Raw genomic sequence first — 5,559 nt, 5'->3', positions numbered from 1 at the left:
GGCCAACAAATCAAGCAAGCAAGGCTCTACTAGCAAGTCCAAGATCAACAAGCAAGCTTCAACAAGCAAGCCCAAAGCAACCAAGCAAGTTCAAGAAAGAGTAGAGACTACATCATCCTCAAGTGAGAGTGAAAATGATGATGAATATGAGAAGGTTGATGATGTTGCTCTCTTTATGAAGAGGTTTCACAAAGGGCTAAAGAAGCAAGGCGATAAGGTAGTGAAGAGAAAGATTCCAAACAAGAAGAAAAGGACATGCTACAATTGTGGTAGCACCGACCACTTCATTGCCAAGTGCCCACATAAGATCAAGGACAACAAGTATAAGAAAGACAAGGAGGACAAGGCTGACTATAGAAAGAGCAAGAAATATATGGGAGAAGCTCACATTGGGCATGAATGGGATTCAACTATTGAGAGCTCAAGTGAAGAAGATGAGAAAGTTGCAGCCATAGCTATCCACAAGCCATCTTCTACACCAAGGCTCTTCAACAACATGTCCGATGATGACTACTACTCCCTTCACATTTGTCTTATGGCAAAGGGTGAGAAGGTAAAATCTAAATCCAAGGCTAAACCTCCACCTCCACCTCCTAGTGATATCTCTAGTAGTGATATTAGTGATAGCTCTAGTGATGATGAATCTAGTGACAAAGAAATAAACATGATAACTAAAAATTTGGATAGAAAGACCAAATTATTCATCACTAAGTTAATGGAGGATTTAGAGAGTGTCCAAGCCGAGCTAGAATCTAGAGAGGAAACTCTTATCCAACAAGAGGATCTCTACATTACTATCAAGGAAGCTCTTGCATTAGAGAGAAGTGAGGTAGAATCCTTGTGCAAGGCTTTGGCCAAAGAGCAAGGGGACCATGCTATCACAAAGAAAGAAAATATTGCTCTCAAGAAAAAGTATTGTGACTTAGATGAAAAGTACAAAGTATTGTGAGGTAGCAATATAACATTCTTTGGGATAGCAACTCACATCCTTATAAGGCAAAGTATACCTCTACTTCCTTCACTAGCCAAGGTTGTGGAAAAAGTTATAATCTTGATTTAAATGCTTATTCCACTAATCTTGCAAACATGGAGGCCATGAGAAAAGAGTTTGCTAGACTCAATGAGATCATTGACAAGGGTTGCTTAAATGGTAAGGCTCAAGCAAGTGACAAGAAAGTGGATGAACCAAAAGAACCACAATTCAAGCAACGGTGACACCCCTCAATCATGCATGGGCTTGGCCACACAAAAGGAGCCAAGACAAATGGAAGAAAGATTGTGAATGGCTATGATTGTGTGCAGTTTTGGGAGGAAGGATAGAATTGGTGTAGAGCAGCCTGCACAGACCATGGCAGTGCCATGACCACGAGCGATAGTGCCACACAGCGGTTGTGCCATAGTGAAAGGCAGTAGTGTCGCTCCCCACAAAAATGGGAAGGCTACCAATTCAGTTCCTGATTAGGCTAAGCCTAAGAAGAAGGTGTCCCAGTAGAAATAGGTTCAACAAAAGCCAAAAGAATCAGTGTGGGGCACTATGAACAAGTATGCCTACCAACCAAGGTTCCAACCACCTCGACAAAGCTTGACTTCATGCTTTGTTTTGAAGAACAACAACAGTGGAAAAGTTGTTACAAAATATATTGGAAAGGAAACCAACATATATATGAATACTTCTATATGGGTTCCTAAATTTCTTGTGACTAACATGCAAGGCCCCAAGTCAAGTTGGGGACCTAAATCAATGAACTAAATGTTCACTTTGAGAAAGATAGGATTTGTGGCGCTTGTCAAGCCAGAAAGCAAGTTGGCATACCTCACCCACCAAAGAGTATCATGACCATCGAGCAACTATTGGAGCTAATTCACATGGATCTCTTTGGACCGGTCACCTACCTAAGTATAGGGGGTAACAAATATGGTCTTTGTTTTTGTTGATGACTATTCTCGTTTCACTTGGGTATTTTTCTTGTATGACAAATGCCAAGTTCAAGAGAAGGTGAAGATATTTGTTAGAAGAGCTCAAAAAGAGTCCGGTCTTCCAATCAAGAAAGTAAGAAGTGACAATGGGACCAAATTCAAGAACACTCAAGTTGAGGAGTTCCTTGATGAAGAGGGCATCAAGCATGAGTTTTCAACTCCATACACCCCTCAACAAAATGGTGTAATAGAGAGGAAGAACCAAACACTCATCGAGATGGCAAGGACAATGCTAGATGAGTACAAGACGCCAGACATCTTTTGGTGTGAGGCCGTCAACACCACTTGTCATGCCATCAATTGCCTCTACCTACACAAGAAGTAAAAAAGACTTAATACGAGCTTCTAACCGGTAATAAGCCTAAGGTGTCTTACTTTAGAGTGTTTGGGTGCAAGTGTTTCATATTAAACAAGAAACCCAAAGCCTCTAAATTTGCACCTAAAATTGATGAAGGTTTTCTTCTTGGCTATGGATCAAATAAGCATGCCTACCATGTTTTCAACAAAACCTCCAGGAGAGTTAAAATAGCGGTAGATGTGACATTTGATGAATCTAATGTCTCTCAAGTGGAGCAAGTTGATTCAAGTGCTATAGGAAAGGAGGATCCACCTTGTGAAGCAATCAAGCAATTGGCCATTGGTGATATTAGACCACAAGAAGATGAAGCTACTAAAGTGGAGGCATCTCAAGTTGCTGCTGCACCAAACTCCGCTGACGTACCTGATGCTGAACACCAGCAAGCACCTGCTATAACTCTAGCACATGGCAGTGCCACGCCTGAGAGTGGCAGTACCGCACCTAACCAGCTAGTAGCAGCTAATTCGACTCTAGCTCATGGACTAGACCTACAACCCATATTTGAGCAAGAAGATGATGAAGATCTAGAAGATGAACAAGAAACCATTGAACATCGGCTAAGGTAAACAATACAACGGGATCATCCCATTGAGAACATCCTTGGGAGTCTTCAAAAGGAGGTAACAACTCATTCACATTTAGCAAACTTTTGCCAATATTACTCATTTTTTTCCTCTTTATAACCTCTTAAGGTAGAACAAACACTTGGAGACCTGGATTGGGTGATGGCCATGCAAGAAGAACTCAATAATTTTGAAAGAAATCAAGTATGTACCTTGGTGGAGAGACCCAATACCAATGTCATTTGGACCAAGTGGGTCTTCCACAACAAGCAAGATGAGAATGGCGTGGTGACAAGGAACCAGGCAAGATTGGTTGCTCAAGGTTTCACTCAAGTAGAGGGCTTGGACTTTGAAGAAACATATGCACTAGTGACAAGACTTGAAGCAATCCGAATGCTTCTAGCCTATGACACTCATCACAATTTCAAGCTATATCAAATGGACATGAAGAGTGCATTCCTCAATGGTCCTATTCAAGAACTTGTCTATGTTGAGCAACCACCGAGCTTTGAAGATCCCAAGTTCCCCAACCATATTTATAAACTCCAAACGATGCTCTATGAGCTTAAGCAAGCACCAAGAGTATGGTATGAATGCCTTAAGGAATTCTTGCTTAAACAAGGCTTTGAAATAGGCAAAGTTGATCCTACCCTTTTCATTCACAAAGTTGGTAAAGATATCTTTGTATGCCAAATATATGTCGATGACATAATATTTGGTAGTACTAATCATACTTTTTGTGAGAATTTTAGTAGGATCATGACAAAGAGATTTGAGATGTCCATGATGGGTGAATTGAAGTTCTTCCTCGGATTTCAAATCAAGCAAGTGAAGGATGGAACTTTTATTAGCCAAATGAAATACACCCATGATATGCTAAAGAAGTTTGACAAGGTGAATGCCAAGCCTATCAAAACTCCCATGCCAACCAATGGACATCTTGATCTCAATGTTAAAGGTAAAGCCATGAGTAGCAAGGTATATCGTTCCATGATCAGCTCTCTACTTTATTTGTGCGCATCTAGTCCTGATATTATGCTTAGTGTGTGCATGTGTGCTAGATTTCAAGCTAACCCGAAAGAGTGTCACTTAGTGGTCATTAAGAGAATCTTGCGATATTTAGTACATACTCCTAACCTTGGCATGTGGTATCCTAAGGGCTCTAAGTTTGATCTACTTGGGTATTTTGATTTTGATTATGCCGGTTGCAAAGTAGATCAAAAAAGTACTTTAGGGACATGTCAATTCCTTGGATGGTCCCTAGTGTCTTGGAGTTCTAAGAAGCAAAATTGTGTAGACCTTTCCACCATGAGGCCAAGTATGTTGCAGCCGGCGCATGCTGTGCTCAACTACTTTGGATGAGGCAAACCCTTCAAGATTTTGAATGTTGATTTACCAAAATCCCACTCTTGTGTGATAATGAAAGTGCCATAAAGCTAGCAAAAAATCCCGTAAACCACTCAAGAACTAAGCACATAGACATCCAACATCATTTCTTTAGAGACCACGAAGCCAAAGGAGATATCAAAATTCACCATGTGAGCACCAAAAAGCAACTAACCGATATCTTCACTAAGCCTCTCGATGAGTCAAGGTTTTGTGCTTTGTGTAGTGAGCTAAATATACTTGATTCTTGTAACATGGTTTGAACTATAGCACACCTTTGAGTGATGAACTAGCATGGATAGGAGAAAAGAATTGAAAAGGTTTAAATATTGTGCTTCAAAATGTTTATCGAAAGCTACAAGTGCATTATGATCATTGTTTGTACTGATTATCTACTGCTGGTCATAGTGTGCTTGAAATATGTGTCCATATCCTATATAGACATAGCTATGTAGTTAGTAGGTAATTCCCGTTGTTCTAGGGGAGTGCAGTTGTGCCCTGCCTGCCCAATGATAGTGCCACGTATGGCAAGCAACAATGCCGCACTTCGAATTCTAATCAGAATTTGGCCCACAATGACAGTTACCACAGGGCCCATCTTTCCCTTTATCTTTTTCCACCCTAGGGTAACTCCCTCTCTCTTCCTTCTACTCAACACGCTGCTCTCCCTCTTCCTGTCGCACGTCTGAGCCGCCTCATCATCGTCGTGCCTCTGTGCCATGCCCCGGTGGTGTCGCGCTAGCTGCTGGTCTTCCTCGTTGTCACCAACAGCTACTGAGGCTCTTGGGTGGAGCCATTTCCTCCCTTTCCTCCCCAATCTATGACAAAGTCAAGGTGAAACCCTAATCCATTATGATCTATGTCATGGAGTTCTACTTTGATTGGAAAATGGTTTCTAGTGGCTGCATGATTAGGGTAGAAGCAAGTTTGATGGATGAATTGAATCAAAACATAGATTCATTGGTAGAGCATCATCTGTACCCATGGTAGTGCCACATGTTGGGTGCGGTAGTGCCATGCACAGCAGCATGATTATGCAAATTTAGATGGTGTTCCATCGATGATTCTCTGTTTTAGTTGGATTTGTGCACTAGATTTATTTCTATCTTAAATGTATAGCTACTTTACCTATACCATAGACAACTCCATGTGTTATTAGGTCTATTTCTTTCTGAGATTGTCTAGTGGTTTAGAAGAATGGTTGAGAAATAGTCTAAATAGTTGAGAAGAAATGAATCATGGGATAGGTGAAGCACTAAGTGCGGTAGTGCCGCC

The sequence above is a fragment of the Miscanthus floridulus genome, unplaced genomic scaffold, assembly GCF_019320115.1.
Source record: "Miscanthus floridulus cultivar M001 unplaced genomic scaffold, ASM1932011v1 os_1445_1, whole genome shotgun sequence".
Classification (NCBI taxonomy): domain Eukaryota; kingdom Viridiplantae; phylum Streptophyta; class Magnoliopsida; order Poales; family Poaceae; genus Miscanthus; species Miscanthus floridulus.
Note: the sequence above shows the minus strand (reverse complement) of the source record.